Source organism: Melospiza georgiana, chromosome 1 (assembly GCF_028018845.1).
Source record: "Melospiza georgiana isolate bMelGeo1 chromosome 1, bMelGeo1.pri, whole genome shotgun sequence".
Taxonomy (NCBI): Eukaryota; Metazoa; Chordata; class Aves; order Passeriformes; family Passerellidae; genus Melospiza; species Melospiza georgiana.
The window spans coordinates 62468257-62487580 of record NC_080430.1 but is presented as its reverse complement, the minus strand read 5'-3'; the positions used below and the strand labels follow the sequence as shown (position 1 = coordinate 62487580).

The 19324-nt window shown below is 40.5% G+C and overlaps 1 protein-coding gene across 3 annotated transcripts in view; it reads right to left on the bottom strand.

Annotated features, from left to right (window-relative positions):
- The window catches only part of KIAA0319 (KIAA0319 ortholog), a 54431-nt gene extending 45165 nt beyond the window's left edge, over positions 1 to 9266 (bottom strand). The window contains exons 1-2 of one of the 3 annotated variants that reach the window (XM_058021501.1): positions 9169 to 9254; positions 384 to 565 (exon numbers count right to left, since the gene is read on the bottom strand). The gene's annotated coding sequence lies outside the window, so the exon portion shown is untranslated. Of the gene's footprint in view, positions 1 to 383; positions 566 to 8901; positions 8981 to 9168 lie in introns of those variants that run through there. The other 2 variants (XM_058021512.1, XM_058021521.1) reach the window with 2 other exon arrangements.
- Between the last annotated feature and the right edge of the window lie 10058 nt (positions 9267 to 19324).

The window sequence follows — 19324 nt, the reverse complement described above, 5'->3', positions numbered from 1 at the left end:
CAGCAACAGGGCCATTTTTTGCTTTCTTGCATTACCTAATTGCTCCTCTGTCATTCCATCAACTATAGCCTTATTCAGTTTTGTAGCAAACAAAAAGACCAAAAGTTCTTATTTTCTTTAAGCCAAGTCATTCTAAATGATCCAATTATGCAGCCACTGAGCAGGGTCAGGGTACAGGATTGGCAACTGAAGACAAACAAGCATTTTTGCACAAGAAGGAAAGTGTCAGTCCTGAAGGTCCCACAACATGGAGCCTTGTATTTTGATTTCACTGCAAAGGTGAAGCGAATGGAATTGCTTAATTTCATGCTGAAATACACTATGGAGATTAACACAACCCATGCACAGAATGGTTGAGGTTAGAAGGGACTTCTGTAAGATACCTTATCCACACCCCTCATGTGAGGCAGTCTGGAGTTGGCTCTCAAGGACCACATCCAGACAGATCCAGTCTCCGAAGATGGAGACTCCACAACCTTCCTGGACAATCTGCCTGTATATGGTCACCCTCACCATGAGAAAGTCCATTTATCCAGAGCTCAGGTTTGCAGACAGGGATCTCCAGCTGAAAAGAGATGGCTTCTTTAGCCTTTCCTTAAGCTGAATCCAGCAGCATACACTTGCCCATCTACATTTATTCTAACACATTACTCAAAGTGATTATTTTTATTTGGTGCTTTATTTCAGACACTCAAACTAAACCAAAGAGATGTGCAGAGCATATAATTTTTACAGGCTTCATCTTTCAGTGGTTTTTGAAACGTTCCTGTGGATTTTGAGAAAAAAACAGAGTAGCAGAATTATGCTATGTTCCTACTAAATATCCCCATCTTATTAGCACAAACCCCAAATACTTCATCCTTGAGGGATAGAAGAGATTATTATGGCAAGATCACAATTTCCCATACAGCCTTTTTCTTGTTTCTATGGAAATCCTTGTAGACTTGGAAAAGTTGTTAGCCCCAAAAAAAAAAAATCACAATTTGCAGAAGAACTTACTACAGCAGATAAACGTTTCTGAGATACTGCGCATTTGCTGTAACCTTCACCCATTCCCAGAAACAGCCAAATGGACCAGATGCCTAAGAGAGACTTTTAGTTCTTTAGCCTAAGGAAAAATGTATCAAGCTTGGTATCAGAACATCACAAGGTAAAAATTAACCACAACCAGAGGCAGAAAAATATTTTATTTATTTTACAGGCCTTTACCTCTGCAAGGCCAACTTTACAATCTCACTGTCACAAAAAAAGAGTAAAGTAGCAGCTTCTTTTTACCATAGAACAGTTTCCTGAGGAGTCCACATAATAGCAACACTGACATGAGAGTGCACATTTTAGCAACACTAAGAAAAATACTGAGAAATGGTGCAAATTATCCAGACTTTTTCAATGTTACTTGTCCCAGGTTCAGAACCAAAAGTTTCTGAAGCAAATGGTCATGGATTTAGTTGTTTGTTTTGGGGTTTTGTTTGTTTGTTTGGATTTTGCTTGGTTTATGTTGTTGTTGTTTGTGAATTTTTAGGGGTTTTTTTTTGTTTGTTTGTTTTGGCTTTTTTTATAATTTATATTAAGAAAACATGACTTAACAAAGCTGCAAAATGCTAGACTTTGGACCACATGTACAATCTTCACTGAATCCTGATGGGACAAATCATGTGAGGATACAGTGAATGCACAAAAGCAGCACTGTGTCCTCCCATGCTCCATTGTGGCTCCACATCTATTGATGTTTAATTTCCACATAATAAAAGAGCTCACATTCACTGCAACACTAGCTTGTGCTTCCTGATATTAGGATCAAGCTCAGACACAAAGCACACCCAGTCACAATTCAGTGCACAGCTTCTGACCCACAGATGAGAACAAAGCTACCAGACACTGTGGGCCTCCTTAAACTGTTAAAACAGCAAACAGTGCTGCAGTGTGTGCATGCAAGGCTCCTCTTATCTTCCCCAGGCTCCTCTTTTCTGTCCCACACAAGTGCAAGTTTCATCACACAAACACAAGACATTTTAAAATTTAAGTTGGCCAGCCCTGAGATCCCAGCAATTAAAAATAACTAAGGCCACAAGATTATTTTGCTAGCTGAATCTCTATCCTTCACATATAACACAAAGCCTGTTATTTTTATAACAACACAAGCAGATAGCATTGCTGGTAATTACTTTGGCATTTCTTGGCTCTTAAAAGTTCAAGTCTGACTTGCACTCTTAGCTAGAAGAGGGATGGCAACCTTGAGCAGCAGGTATGGTCAAAACAGGTATGTATTATACATATATTGCCTTACCCTGAAAACTATGTTTTTCTGTTCCAGCTGGCAGCTTTTGACAGTTCTCAACGCAACAGGATAAGAGAAAAGTCTGAACTGATCCCTCTATACAAACATTTTGACTCCATGACCTTTTAAACATTCACAGCTGCTGATCAGGACCACATTTTTTATTAGCTAACACATGAACTACAACAGATTTCCAAGGAAAGGAATTACCTCCATATTCCTCTTCTCCTCCACGTCAAATCTCACTCTGCATTTTGGTTCACCTTAACTTTAAGGCAGACTCAAGTAATTTTCTCCCATAGAGAGAGAAAGGGGTCAGCCAAGCAGAACTATATTGCCACTTCCTACACATAATTAGGCCAGGGCCATTAGCAGCAAGAACGTGTACAGACTGAATTACCTGTGTCTGGGAATACATTCAAATCCTTCAGCTGTGGAACTGCAAAGAGAGCATAAGGTAGTATGCTGGCGCTGCACAGAAGGTGTAGCAGAATCCCTGCATGCCAAAAAAATCAGAGACAGGGACAAATGGTGCCATGAAGGCAGTCAGAGAGCACTGCCTGGCAGCAGAAACCTCCAGGAGAATGAGGGGTCTGAACACCGGGCCCAGCCACACTGGCATCAGTGAGAAAGGCAGGCAGGAGGTCCTTGCCTCCTTGCCCTTCTGGTCACCAGCACAGCTAGGGAACATATCAAAAGAAATACTGAAACAGCATCCAAAACTCAAGGCACAGTAAAGCAAATCCCTATTTTTGAACTGACAGCATTTCCTTTATAAAGCAGCCTGGCTGAGTACATGAACATATAACCACAGTTAATGAAAGTGTCTATATGCATAAACACACACACATACACACATATTTGTCAGCCTTTCTATTAAATGTAGTACAAAACAATCCTTCAGGAAATCCACCTCTCATGAAGAATTAAAATTAGTTATTTTATAAGTTATGGTACCTGCATTAGTACCTGAGACAGTTACTTAATAGCCGAGCATTAACATTGCATAAATACTGCAGAAGGAAAGAAAATTAAACTTCATGCCAGTAGCATTTGTCCCTAGTAACAGAGAGAAATACTCAGGACACGTGCAGCCACTAGGACTTCTAACAATAACATGTGTTGCCTGAACACACATCATCAAAACTCTCACAAGTTAGGCATCTAAATAAAGGAGATAATTTTCAAGCCCTTCAGCAGATGTGGAAGGTATTGCAGAGTCATCAATGCTTATGACCTGTGCAAAGTCACCTTCCTCTCACACAATTTGCAAACTATTGTATCTATACTTGAAAACAAAACCATGACTTCTGATGGAATGTTATTATAGCTGCAGGGTATAACTATAATTGCAAATGTCTCTCTGCTTTATTAACAGGGTCTCCCACAGGTCTTAGTGAAGGCTGACATTAGATTGGTATTACATCCCAACTCTGTCCCAATTTCCTCAGTCAGGTCCAGGACACAAACAGCAAGGTAATGGTGATAGAACAACAAACTGAATAGCTGAATATGTTCTCCCATGTTCAGCTGGATTGGATATGTGCTCAACTAGCTCCACTGGTAACCACAGCTCTGTCAACTGCTAAGTGACACCAAACAGCCCGACAAAGAGAAAAGAGCAGTGCTGCACAGAAGGAGCAATTTCATTATACAAGATCACAGGAAATCTGCTACAACATTTCCTTCATTACAACTGGGGTGGAGAGTGCAAACAATAGTGGAAATGCTAAAGCTGAGAGGGTTAGCAGGGGTATATGGGGTGAAGAGCTATTGAAAAGGAAGGAAATATTCTGAACCCACCAATGAATGGTGGAGCTACTCTGCTAAGGTATAAAAACACCATAATTAGTGCCAGGATTGACATGTTTCATGATTGTCACTACTTAATTTTCAATACAGACATTTGCATAGCCCTGAGGTCATACAGCCCAGCAAGGAGGGAAGGCTAATCAAAAACTAACCCTTAGGAAAATTAATAGCACAGAGTGAGATCAGTAAACAACTGAGAGCCTTTCCTCAACAGGCCAGACACATCAAAATACCTCTCTTCAGAAGGCAGTCAAACTGTTGGACAGCTCCTCTATACCATTATACTCAGTTTCCATTTGTTTTCCACTTTCACAAGGACATAGAGGACAGAGAGAACTGATAAGTGAGGCAATCTACAAACATGTACTCCACGATGAAAATTAAGTGAGACCCATGAAGGAAGAGCTTGAAAGAACAAGATGGTATCTTGTGCCTTCCACAGCAGAGGTAAAGCAACCTTGCATAATCCTCTGGATTTTCATCTAGCCTGTCATTAGCCTTTCACGAAGGGTAGTTCAGAATGAATCTATCTATCTATCTATCTATCTATCTATCTATCTATCTATCTATCTATCTATCTATCTATCTATCTAATGTATTTATTTTGCACTTGCTCGAGGTCAAAAATGACTATATTAAAGCTATGAAAAGCTTTGCTATAGCATTGAGCTGCAACTAAGAGCAATTTTTTTCCACTTACATTCTACATCCTCAAATTAAAAGGAAAAATTAATTGATTCAAAGTGCCATTATTAAATTGCAGTTCTTAGGATTTTGACAAATTTTCTTAAAGTGCCATTTCCTGAACTACAGTAATTACTGAAAAAGTCTCAATCTTCAGTAGGGAAAAAACCCTCTCTCTACCAAAGAGAAAAATCCCACAATTTAAACCCACAAGATTCATGGTTTTCATAGATTGGTAAAGACCTTAAATATTGCCTTTTTTTTTTTTTTAAGAAAAACTTCATGGGGCAAAGTCATGACCACATTTAAATCTGTGCTAGGATTTAGATAATCTCTTTTATGATAACTTCAACTGTTGCAACTGTTAATTCTGATATTCAGTATCTAATACTTAAAAAAAAAAAAAAAAAAAAAAAAAAAAAAGAAAAATTACTGTTCTTGTAACATGATCTCTACCTAAGCATCAAACTAGTATTTGCAGACTGGCGACCAAATTTTCAAACATACTATGCAGGAACCCCAGACACTGATCTCAGAAGTGCTGAATACAGAGACGATCACACTTCAAAGGAAATGGCAGACACTTTCTATCTTTGAAATGTAGAGGACAGCTGTCACATAACAAATGAGGGTGTCTCAAAAAAACCCAAGTTTATAAGTAACCTCAGTCAAAGCAACACTAGCTACAGAAAGAGTTGCAAAAACATCTATGTTATTGTCCAGTGCAATTTGTTGCACTTAAATTAATGACTACATTTTACTTTGACACTCTAGCAATAATAGCACTCACAAGGCAAACACTGTGAAGAAAGACAATGCAAAACTACTACAGTAAAATTTAAGTTTTACTGTAGAAGTTGTCTGAACCCATTTCCCTTACAGGAGATTCAAGCTTTTTGATTTATGGCCTTCAGGTGATAAATACTATCTTCATTAATGAACAAAGCACCATACAGTAGGAGAAATGACAGCCTGACACTTGAAGTCAAATGGATGCACTAGGATGTTAGATAATGTTTTTTGTATCATGCTATGGTGTGATAAAACCAGACTTAGAGGTGCATCTGGTTTATGAAATCTTTCCAAGCTTACACAGACTGATTGGCAGAGACTGGATCAAGAAATATAAGTATTAACATCAACTAAATCAATTAACCATTTCTGAGATTAGAGTACTGAACTCAGTGACTGCCTGAGATAAAATAACACACACTGCAGGAAAAAAGCTTGCATAAGGGGCATGGATACAATAGCAGATAGCCAGAAAAGCCCCAGTCTTTCAGATCAAGTACACAAACATTCTCTCCATTTGTCTTGCTATTGTATCACCTTCAAGAAAAGAGCTTTAGAGCAGTTGGATGCTGCAAATCCATTTCTAGACACGGGGGAGTCTTTTGACCCACATGAAAAAGGCAACTTTTTATGCCCATTGTTAGTCTGCTGCCCTGTAGAGAAAAATCTTGTCTGAAAGATTTTTTTCACTTATATACCCTTTAAGCCATTCATTGATTTCAACCAGAGAAGAACTGATTACCAGAAGGCAATTAAATTCTCATGACTTTTGTAAAATAAGCTAGGCCAGAGAAAACAAAACTGCAATTTGAACATCTTTAGGCTCAAACCTCATACAATGTGCCATCCAGTTTCCATAATTGAAAATGGCAGCCCATGTGTTGTGAAATCAGTCCAGTCTGTGGAAAGAGGAAGCAGCGTGGCAAAAAAATGCAGAGGTACAGGGAAAGACAATGAAAAAAATCAGGTTTTGACCTCAATACACAACTTTACAGAAATTTTAATTAACTCTGCTGTTCAGGAAATCACTTGCTTGTAATAAACAGCTAAAGCACATGTGCACACACAGACTCCCCTCAGATGCAAACTTCTGGAGCCCAATCTCAGATAACTGAGTACATTTTACTTCTCTAAAATCCATCTGTATTTTATGAGGGGAACTCCTTGCAACATGCAAAGCAATTAACAAACTGTACAGAGAACAGATTTATCAAAGAAAATACATTATGATAGGAAATAACCTTTGAACTGTCTCTTCATCAAGGTTAACTAGCCTGAAAACTGGCATTAGCCTTACAACATTTATATTATCACCAACTGGACTGACTCAATTCCAATCTGCTCAGTAAAAAATCACATCACCCTGAAAAATACTCAGTGGTCATACCCTGGCATCATTCAGGAAGAGATTAGATGCTTAAATGGAAAAGCAACTATATCTGCTGTTAAATTAGATTATAAATTTGTACAGAAAGATACCTTGTGGCAGAAATTGAAAGCTAACAGCCCGACAGTAGGAAAGATTTCTCCCTATGGGTACAATATCCATTACAATGGTTTTTGCCTTCTCCACTGTCCTGAAATTGGAGACTGCTGGATATGCAGCACTTGTTCACAGCTCTACCTTTAATCACTGGTCTTCCATTAAGGATATACATTTAGTACTTCACATACTTACATATCAAAACTAGCATACATAAACCTTTCCCACACACTAAATAAAAGATCTGTAAGCAAACCTGTACCACTGGTATGCGTGGAAGCCCACAGAAAGCCTTTTCCAACATTGCAGAAGGTACAGCTGGGAAGGTTTAGAAAGATTCCACCTGAAACAGATATTGTGTCTTTGCACATGGGTAGGAGAGAGAATAAACTGTTTTTAAAGCATTCCTGATGGAGATTTCACTAGCAGGTTCAGAAACCTGCCCATGGTAACTCCTCCATCTTCATGCCACTGAAATTAGCAGCCAGCTCAGACAGCATCCAAAACCAAAGTGGTGAGAGGTCAACACAATGCAAAGCTCAACCAAACTACAGCATCTCCAGGTCACCAAAACTTTGTCACCTCATGCAGTTTGTTACAGCTCACTGATACACAGCTAGTGAAGATGAAACAGATTAATAGTTGCATGTGTTCTCTGTGGAATCTGAAGTTTTCAGAAGTACTGCTTCAGGCCTCCACCACAGTATTCCCCAAAGGACACGGTGGGGAAAAGACTAAGCTGGGCAAGCAATCCCTGCGCACAGCATCCTCGACAAACCACCATGATCATGATTCCACTTATCTTAAACAATGTAAAATCCAGGCTATACTGCATTCTCCACTGCCTTGTGCTTAGGGAAAAGCATCAGCCCAAGAAGCTTGTACACACCACTCTCACCTTACCTGCACCACTCAGACCTACAACATGCTGAGCAGCTCACCTCCCATCATCTAAGCTACCAAAACGAGCATAGACAATATCACCTATTAACTCTGGTTTCTACAGATTCAAATTTGGCTCAACACAATGTCTAACTGTGAAATATCAACTGCAACAGTTAAATTTTGTAAAGCACAAGGATACTTACATGATACTTACATTTCTCAGAATTGTGTGGCTGAGGATCAGTCTCCAACTACAAGACATTGCAAAGGCAAAAAGAGATAGAGAACCTACCCCAAAGAGTTTAATATATCAACTGCACTATCTCGTCATGCAGTCAGTGTGAGGAACATGAGAGTGTTCCTGCAGTATAAACAGATAAGGGAGGAACAGAGGGCAAAACAGTTTGCATTTCATTTTGTTCCCTCAACTATCTGACTATTCTGCAATAGGTGCTTGAAGGGGGTCAGGAGAAGGATGGAAATGTTTCTGTATAGCAACCATCATTCAGATAACACCCAAAACAGCAGTGATATAAAAATCACACATAGCACTTTCTCCTGTTTAAGCTCTGTCCTACTGCTCAGAATGCAATCTAACAAAGCCTTTCACATACTACACATTAGCACCCATTCTCGGCAGGCACATAAATACACGTCTGGGCTGTAACAAAAACACACTTTGACAGAAGACTGGAGGGCAGCTTCGTGAGAGCAATATTCTTACATTCCTCGGATATATAAATATCAATATATACACACACATAGAGAACAACATAAAGCTATGATTTCTGATCTCGAATTCACATAGCTAAATGCACATGAATACATAGGAAATATGCTATCAAAACTGATCCTTCATACGTAAATAAATGCATCTATCTGCCAACACGCACACTCGTTTCCCCAAAGCAGCCCACTGCTGTATCTCCCCACGCTCCCGGCCTAACAGGTCGCTCAGAATACACACTTTGCCTCACGCAGACGGGGGAGTCAAGGAGTGAAGGAGAACTCCCTGGAAGACCGGGTGGCTCATCGCTGCCGCTGCCCCGCAGCCTTGCAGCCCGGCGTTCCCAGCTGCTTCCCGCGGAGCCCGGGCTGCGCCTCGCCGGGAGCCGAGGGCGGCCGCCCAGCGCTCAGCTGCGGAGCGCCTCGCCCGGAGCACCGGCTGCGCTTTCCGCCCCTTCCCCACCCTCGCCCAGGCCGCGGCGGCGATCCCATCTCCTGGCGACCCTACCTAGCGGAGGGCGGGAGCCGGCACCGCCCCGCCGTCCCTCCTCGCTCCCTCCCGCGGGTGCAGGGCGCCGGGAGCGGGCGTGGGGCCGGAGCGGGGCCGGGCTGGGCAGGGCGGGAGGTGCCGCCACCTCCTCCTCGCCGCTGCTGACTCAGGAGCAGGCGCCGTCCCTCACGCCGCTGCCGAGGGGCGGCCGCCGCGTTCCGCGCAGGATCGCTGCCCACAGCCCCGCCGGGCACGCACCGCCCGCCGCCGCCGCAGCAGCGGGCCGCACCTGTGGGCAGCCCTGGGCACGGCGGGGAGGGCTGGGAGGCGGCCCCGGGCGGGGAGCTGGGGTCGGTCCAGCTCCATCCCTAGAGGGAGTCGGGGTTGGGGGCGGGTTCCTGCTGGCAGCAAGGCGAGGGGGTGCCGCGTCTTCATCTCGAGGAGGGGGCGAGCGGGAGGCGCAGCCCCTGGGCACAGGGTCCCGCCGCTGTCCTCCCCGCCCGGCGGGACCTTGGTGGCACCTGCCACGGTATTGCGCCCACAGGGCTTTTACTGTTCCATGGACGCGACCTGGAGATAGAGCAGCGAGAGGTCTCCCAGGTCTGAAGCCCTTCAGCAAGGGTCTGAAGGTGTTGAGCCAAGAAGCTGTAGCGGGGAGGCAGCCGAGCTCTCTCTCTGCCTCACGCCGCTTTGGGTGCCAGCGGCCGAAAGGCGACCGCGGCACTGCTGCTGGTCTGCCCAGGGCCTCGAAGGTGGATCCCACACCCAATCCCTGAGTGCAGGTCTCCCTACTTTTGCCACCTGCTCGGCTTTTCGCTGCTCTGTTTCCACGAACAGCGTTCTGGGGACGCTGTTACTGCTGGTAGGGATTTCCCACGGTGGCTGCAGCAGGAGGCCAGCACCTGTCAGGCATGAGATGCACTGGGGCATACTCCCCAGCTCACACATCCTCATTCTATCTTCCTTCTGATCCTTACCTTTCCAATCTTCTCATGAATGTTGGGCTGGGGAGTCAGTGCTGCTCATCTGACAAAGTCCCACATCCTAAGGGCAAATACCTCTTTGGAAGCCTCTGCAAGAGAACCCATAGGTTATCCAGAATAGCTTTTCAACAAAATATTCAGCAGTTCTCTGTCTTTGATTTTGCTCTATTTTTGCCACGTTGCCATTTTCTGTTTGCAGTCAGAGCATGCAGAAATGGTTTGATTGCTTCTTTGATTTTTACAGCTCCACTCCAAAATAATACACCAGTTGGATTTGGAAAGAGGCATTTTTCTACTCAACACCAAAGTCCATGTGCCATAGAGAAGTGATTTAAGTATATCCACCTCAGCAACATTGTACAACAAGCTATTTCATTTTTACGTGAAATAAAACAAAAAAAGCAGTGAATTTCAGACTTGCAAAGGTTTCATGCTGTTTTGCACCAGCCTATCAAGGTCCCAGATCCGCTGTTCCACCTGTTAGTGATGCTGCTGTATTGCCAAGTTCTGCTCAGTCTTTAATGAATTGCCAGTGCTTGACTCAGGGTAAACAGTGTTTTGCAGTTAAAATGCTTTGATGAAAAAATCAAAGCATTTTAAGGATGTAAAAGTGTCATCTCTTGAGTGAACAACAGCTTTTACCTCCTCGTCTGATTCCCACCTTACCAACTGTATTCAACAATGGTCTGTTATGATATTTCCTGAAGCTACTTTATGTCTTCCTCAGTATGGGAAGGTCGTGACTCACGTGCTTGCTCTCTAAAGTAAGGAATGATATCTCAGAATTGTAATTGTGGATTGCTTTAGAATATATATGAAGGAGCCCAAAGGAGCTGTCTGTTGACATTTTTTTTTTTTTTTCTGTGTTCTCATGCCAATTTTGATTCCACAGTTTCTGCGATTTCTGCATGTTGGCTGTTTTGGCCAGCTTAGGGAGACCAAGTCTACTAATTTGAAGTAAAAAAGTATCATGTGAATTCCTAAAACATGTTCTAATAACAACACAAAAGGAAGAGAAGACCTATTATTCCCACTGTTGACCTAGTCTGCTTGACTTGGAAGAGGATGTGTGTGCAGAGAGAGGAAGCCTGGATATCTTTCCTTTGTGGCAGCCCCACTTCTCATGCCTTGAAGCCTTCCTGCCAGCACTGGGACTCGATTTACTCACCCAGTGGGAGAAGAAAATTGACCTCCAATGTTTCATACAGTTGTGTGATCCTAATTTTACTGACTGCCACCAGATATGGTGGCACTTTTTTTTTTTTAAATTATTTTCTCTGCAGGAATGATTATTCTCTCAACGTTATCACTTTTTGAAGGATCTGTGTGGGTATGCAAAAGGCTCCTTAGCACAGCACAAGCTTAGGGACACAAGTCTTCTGCATATCCTGTCAGGAGGTTCTTCTTCTTCCCACTGTCTTAATTAAAACAGGGTGAAAAAGGATGAAAGCAGTGACTGTCCCTATTTGCTTTCCCTCCACAGGGGTGCCTGATCCAGTGCCCTTGGCTTTTCAGATTGCCTCCTCCACTGAGTAATCAAGATGCAGCTACTCCTCCTACACAAACACAGAGGAATTGGAGCAAACAGCTCCTGTTCAAGAAACCCAGCAGCAGCACCTGGTGCCTGTTCTGCTGCCAGTCTGCAAACTCCAGAAATGCTATGAAATGGCTAAACAGATTGTGAAGGCAGGCTTGCTGCAGATGGATGAGGCTAAGAAGGTATTTTCTTGCTGAGCCTTTCTTGCCTTTCACATAACTGATAAATTAATAGGCTAAACTCTCCCGAAATAATAGTCTTAGCGTGTCATAATGCTATCTCAAAATCATTAAAACTTCAAAATCTAGCCCCTCTAGGTGAATGTTGATTGGGTTACCTCCAGCTGCCTTCCCACAATAAGTGCTTTCATTTGATCAGACAAAAGTCTCGTGGAGCTGTCATCACCCAGGACAATTAACTCAGCACCAGATATCCAGGTTCATTTTGGAGTCTACCCCTGACATGCACCTCCCATCACTGCCAAGTGGACCGTTTGAGCAGCTCCTTGCTGTGTCAGGGAAGCCCTGACCTGAGACATAACATTATGGTGATATTCAGGAGGTCCCTGCCCCCACAGGGGGCGGGCACTACCCTGCATCCTATTCTCCTATCCCTTTTCAACCGGATTGCTAAACCAACTGCTCAGAAGTTTTCCCCGTGACATCTGTTTCAGAAGAAAGAGGTTTGGGGCATATGCCACTTAGGTCACATTACTTAACCCTTATTAGATTGTGTTTCACTTTTCTGAAAATAACCTTTTCCCACCTCCCATTTAAATAGGTAAAACAACTTCATATGTTTCAGTTCAAGGAACCAACATTGAAAAAGAGGGTAGTATTCACCTTCAAGGCACCTGAGACAGATTTATTTTTTTATTCATTAGTAATAGTAAAAGTTTTTGAAAGCTGGAAGGAGGTGAGTTCCACTTGGCCACATTTGTCCAGTTGTTCTTACATGTCATTTCTACTGCCAGCCCAGGTCAAGCTTCTGCCTTGACCAATTGTGTCTGAGTAGCTTTTTATTGGCTTCTCTGTCCCACCAGTGACAGTATCAGGAAATCTAATAAGAGTGCAAAAGGTTAGAGTGACATGGTATAACTCTTTCCTTCTTTCTGTTGTTGAAGCATGTTATGTTTCATTGAGGCAGTCCATACTTTTTCCCTACAACACTGTAGTTTTACAAAATTTCTGTATGTTTTTAAGTCCATTTATTGTCAACTATGCATGAATCTGGAAATAATGACAGAGGAATGATCTCACCGTGGGCTGTTGCAGATGCAATATTACTTTCATTTCAATTGTAATGTAACAACATTCCTGCCTACTGTATCTTCCATTTAAGCCTCCTGTTTTCTCAGCCTGACTGAAATGGCAGCCTCTTTGTAAACACATTTTTGTTATTTACAGTTGCGGATTACTTTCTATAGTTAAAATCAGATTATTTTCAATAGCTAAGAGCATAAATGTGTTTTAGATGTATACTTTTAGTCATGATAAAATAACTTCCTGTTATTACTGTGGTTTTACTTTCCCCCTTTTTTGTTTTTAAATCCATCTAATTATTTTTTATCTCACAGTTGTTTAACATTTTGTTATTTTGTTAAACATTATTTTGTTACATCTCTTCTGTTTTAGTAACTTCAGGCTATTTTCATGTAGATACGTTTAAAGCTTTGCCTGGATTCTCAAAAGAAGTTGCTTTTCTTGATGCATAAATCAAAATATTAATAAAATAATGCTTCTTATCATATGGAATTTTATCAAGGTCCATTGTTGTTTCTGATTATCAATTGGAGATAATCACTACATTTTCTTATATTCCAAGTTCATTTAAATCCTTTTTGATGGATAGCTTCCATAACATCATATCACTGATTCAGGAAAAAGAGTTCAAATTCTAAGTTGTAGCCTAGTAAATATTTTGTTAGGTTTTACATTTTTTGTTTTTATAACGTTAAATATTTTGGTGTTTTCATACCAGTTTGGGTTGCCATATTCAGCAGTTATTTTGCCTTTTACATCAATGGAAGAGGTAAATTGATATAAGGGCTCTGTCTCTTGACTGTCAGCGATATTGGTACGTATTAAGCGGTTTAAAATGTATTTAATTAAAGATGTAGTGCTTGATTAATATTCGGGAGTCAGTAAAATATTAGCATTTATGCCTTTTTTTTTTTCCTTAAATATGATTGCTTTATTGTAGTTTAAAAAGATTTTTAAAAGCTGTATGCAAGATTTTCTCATTCTGGAAGAATGACTAACTACTTAATTGCACCAAATATAATTTTCTTCTTGCCTGTCTTTGCAATTAGAAAAATGAATTGTCTCTTACAAAGTGTTATGACTTTGCTTCTACCTAATAAAAATATTACATTCCCACTCACTCACTCTTTCAAAGGTGAAGAAACACTACTGATCAAAGGAGGGAGCAGTTAGTCAGCTCTAGAGATGGATCTGCAGCTTAAGTGTGATGCTGAGTCACTCAGAGTTCTGAAACCTCTTTTTTCTTTTCTTTCTTCTCCAAATTAAAAACCTGTCCTACAATATCAGCCATTAATAGCATTTTTCCTTTTTTTTTCAAAATAGTACTGAAGGTACACAAAGAAACGAAAGTAGTCATAATGTAGTAGGGTGTGTAAACTGGTGCTTCTTTGACAAAGCATGAGTTTATGGTTCTTTCCCTTTCTCAGGGATCCTTAGGAATGTTAAATTCCTACTCCCTGTCTTCCCCTTGCTCATTAGTCCTTTGGCTGCGACTCCTAGGGAGGGATAGGAGATGTAAGCAATGAAAGCAAACCTCATGGTTTTTCTTTCCTCTTAGTGAGGAAGAAGAGAATGTGAAGCAAATCAAAAGTTGTTAGCGCTGTTTGCTTGTGCTGGCCTTGTCACTCACAACCAGATGTAGGAGAACAGGGAACACTTGCATTGTTGAAGTTACAGATGTAGAGTGACAACTGGTGCAGAAGAAATTCCTTAAAAATTCCAGTAAATATGAACTGAAGTTGTGACTGCCTTTTTTCTGCATCCTATGACCCTAATAACTAGACTTACAAATTTCATACGACTGTTATCACTTAAATTACAGTCCCAGTTCTTAGCACTCAAATGCTCCCAGTCACTTAAGATGGAGGGAGTAATTTAATTTAACATCAGATTCATTCCTTGTAAAAAAAACACACATAGGTTAAAGGTGTATAAAAGGCAAACATAAAAGAGACAGTTTGGCAATGTGGAAACCACAAACAAGGTTCTACCACACTTTTCTCTATCATCATCATTTCCTTGAAAGTCTAAGCAAATAAAAAGCTTTTCAAAATGAAAAAAAAAACCACCAAAAAGCCACAAGTACTTACTATTGCTGTTATTTTTGAGAGCTGTTCCATAAAAATTAGCAGGCACCTGAGGATTTTATGAGCTTTTAGTTATTTGGGAACATAAATGAATAAATAAAAGACTGAGTTTTCTGTCTTAGCTGTCGTGAGACTTTACAATGATATTGCTAAGCCAAGTTACTCCTGAGAAGCTTTCTGGGTATGTTAAGAATAGGTCCTTTAAAATTTTATTTCAGTTGTCATATCATGGTTTCCCTTCCTGTAGCCAAAAATAATGAAAAGCTGTGCCTAGATGTGGTATGACTTTAGGTCAGGGCAGCTCCTTGAGGCCAGGAGGAGACCAGGGCTCCTGATCGTAGAGGAAGGGCTGCTTCTCACTGTCCATCCCTCTCTCAGTTTGAATGTCCTCAGTGACTTCCTGTCATGCCATGCCCTCCTGCAGCGGAGAGGCACAGCCATGACTGTGGCTATAGGGCATGAGCACCCCTGTGCATGAGCAGCCCCCTGCCCCAGAAAGGCCAGGGCATTGCACAGCCCCCAGGGAGGGCCCTCAGGTCCCAGAGTGATGAGAGGGGAGGAAAGGGTGTGTGGTGAAACAGGAGGTGAGATGGGAGCTCTTACCCCTCTGATCCCTGCAGCTGTCTTCCCCTCACGTTTTGAAAGTTTATTACTGTTGCCTGCAATAGCTGGGTCCTGTAGCATTAAGCAGTCCTTATAAACATGTGAGCTGTTGTGGCCACCTGATTGCAGGGGTTCCATACTGTTGTCTCCTTATCACAAAAGTTTCATACCTTCTTGGTGTTTCTCCTGGGCAGCTCCTCAGCACACTGCCACTCCCATCACCACAAACTCACCAACTAACACCAGTTCCTGTCTCACCCAGCCATCCCACTCCTTTATAGTACTCTTCTTCTCATGGGTTACAGCTGTGGCCTGTAAAGTCAGGCCTGTTCCTAATCTTTGATAATTGGCCCAGCTGCAACTCCTTAGGTGTAAGATTACTTTCTACACTATCTTTATTTTCTTATATTCTATCCCCCCTACAAGCTGTAGACAACATAGGAATTAAACACACTGGCATAGGTTGCGCACATCAAATTAGAATAAAGTGACTGGCCTTTTTGGTCTATGGTGACAAAGATGCTCAACCAGAAATTGTACTGTGATACCAGCCTTCCTAAAAGAAAAAGCTGACTGGAAAAAGGAAATAAAAGCAGATAGTGCCTTTTGAAAAAAGAAATTGTGTCATCATGGTCCATTTTTATAGCCATATCACTGTGCTGTTTGTAGTTACAGGGAGACGTGTAGGGCTCAGAACAGAAAATCCAGGCTATTTGCAATTATCCAGGCTGAGCTTCAAGTGTTTTTGTAGCTCACAGTGTAGTTTTGAGAGCAGAATCTTTCATGTAACACTCATACTTACTCTTTTATTTTGGAGATCTGATTGGTAAAATTACATGTCAAGGATTTCTTACATAAGCACAGTCAGCCCAAATGTTCATTCAGGGCAGTACCCTGCCCTATATTGTTGCCAAAACCAGGCAGCTAGAGAAAAATATACATGGTAGCTTTTACGTTTGCTAGTTTTTACATCCAGCTAGTTTTGTCTTTGTGAGCTGATTGTAGTAGTCCTGTGTGTTTCTAGTCCATGAGCATCCAAGTTCCCTTTGACCTCGTGTTAGCTCTTAGTTTTCATACCATCTGTTGGCAAGAAATTACAGAGCTCCAAGGCTTCAAACACCTACAGCTTGGTATCCTCAAACAAATTCAAACAAAGTATAGGGAGGTTGAATTGTCAAATAAGTGACTCAGAACAGGCATCAGAAAAGTCTGATAATCTGAATCCACCCTAGACAGGCACTGTACATAATATTCTTGCTTTACACATTTTTTTTTCAATATTGCTGAAATTCTGCAGTATATTTTTTCTATTTCCATGCAGCTATTTTCCAACACACAGAAGCAGGTTCCACGGCAAAGAGTGCAACTCTCCTAGCAAAGTGATTTTGGCCAGTTCTTGTAAGTCACATGAAAATCCTGGACTCAAAAGCTTGCTAATGTTTGAGCTAAACATCCCAATTTAATTTTTGTGATCAGGTCAAGCCTAAAGATTTAACTCCATACTTTGTGTCAACACTTTTGACAGCGTTACTAGAATGTTTTCTGGTTGATTAGCAGATTAGTGTTTTGAGGACCAGCTTTCACATAAACTTGCAGCATCCTAGTGAATTCTGCATGTAATTTTAATGCCTTTGCTTTGTAACACTGGTAACTTAAGATGTCATTCCTCAACTATAGTTAATATTATTTAATTTGGTCCTAAATGAAGTATGATTATGAATTTGCAAATCTCTTCATGGAGATGTTTACTCAGCTGACTACTCAGCATTCTTAATCAGCTAGCAAACTCAAAACTCAAACTTTGATGTAAGTTGTGAAAATCTGTTTAAAAGAGAGGAAAATCAGCAATTCAACAGAAGAAAAATAATTACTAATTAAATTTTAAAAAAACCAAACCGGCTTTCTTCTTCTGCAGCTAATCAGACTCCTGCCACAGATTCTGTAATATCTTAGAATAAGAATGGTCAACCATCTAAAATTGCAATATAATATTTTAAACAGCAGAATCTGGGTCTCTAGAATTTATTCTTATGTTTCTAAGCAGATTGTAAGGCTGTCCATTAACTTTATCCAACTTTAGAAGGAGAGTATATGTTTCAGAAATGAAAGCCATTTCTATTTTTTGCCCACATTTTATACATTTAAAAAGTTACTGTCAATAATACACAGTTAACACTAGAAAGAAAGTACTATGAATTTCCTGTATGGATTTTAAAAAATATTTATAGATGAAACATACTGTCTTAGACAAGGAAATAGAGAGATATCCATTTACAAGGAAAGATCCCCAGAAATATCAAGACAGAAGAAAAATAATTCAAGCTTTTTTAGACACTTGATTCTCAGGATTTCTAGAAGTTGCAGCAGAGAGTGAACATCCATTAAAAAAATTAAAGCTTTCTCTTTCATGGGGAAAAAGGTTTTTTTTATTCAGTTACATTCTACTTCAGAAATGTGATCTGTTGTTTCAGACAGCAATAAAATTCAGAAAGGTTTCTAAAATATACTTTGAACTGTCTTTCATAAAATAAACATTATTACAACTAGGATGATATATTTCATGCTATAGCGCCCCTAACAATTTTTGAGTTTTTACAAGATCAGAAGTTATTAATTTTCAGCAAGTTGTTTGTTATATCTGAAAAGAACAGGTATTCTTATTTTTTGCCATTTGAAAGAACTTAAAAGCTTCGATCTTAGTGAACTGTGTTCTAATGAAAATACAGGGGTTTATTTTTTAATATAGGTGCACTGCAAAATTTAAAAGAGCATCTATTTTTTACATGCTATGTGGTGGAGGTTATTAAAAGCCCAGTTTTTGAATATAGGTTAACTATGTCTATTGTGTATTTCCACGTAGTTTAGACACTTAGACATACCAATGCCCACATAAACCTCTTGCAATTTTGTGAACAGAAAAACATAAAACTAGTTCGGTGCACTTCCTATTCTATCTCTTTTTACATTTATAGGCTGTTTGGTCTCGTTTTGTCAGTTTATATGTTGCAGCAGACATTTGAAAATACTGTGGAATTTTTTTTACACAAGTATCTACAGTGCAGGACATTTTCACAGTTGATAAGATAATAGTGACCTTAACTGTAGACAGCAGTCTGCTCTGATTTAGTTTCTGTTGGTCTGGGTTGGAATTTTATAATACAGTTAGGATCAGGATATTCCTATCTTTTGCCAGAAGGTACTCGAGTGCTTTATTTCAGGCCACGTAGCCATGTCATATCCATTTTATGTCTGGTAAGCACAATCTCCTTTTAAAACAAATTTATTAACTTGATTAACTTAAAGAACTCCACTGATTATGCCCTCAGGATTCAAATGCTGTGTCAAACACATATTGCACATATGTGCAGCATGCAGGAGGACTATACCCCTGCAATCTTGACTTGTAGCTGCTGTAATTTTTGACTTGTATCCGTGGTAACCAATGGTGGGGAAGCAAGGCGCCAGAATCACCTGAGTAACCATGGAAACCAAAACAATGTTTATGGGTAATTGCCCAATCTAACCCTCCTACCTACACAAAATAGGAAATAATTGATATTTAATACCTGGAGACACTGGCCTGAAATTAATCATTTGGAATGATTTATGTCTTGCCATTATAATCATTATAATTATTATAATTTTTATAGTTATGTGTTTTATCATTGTAATCATTATCATTGGGGGTTGGAACTAGTTCTT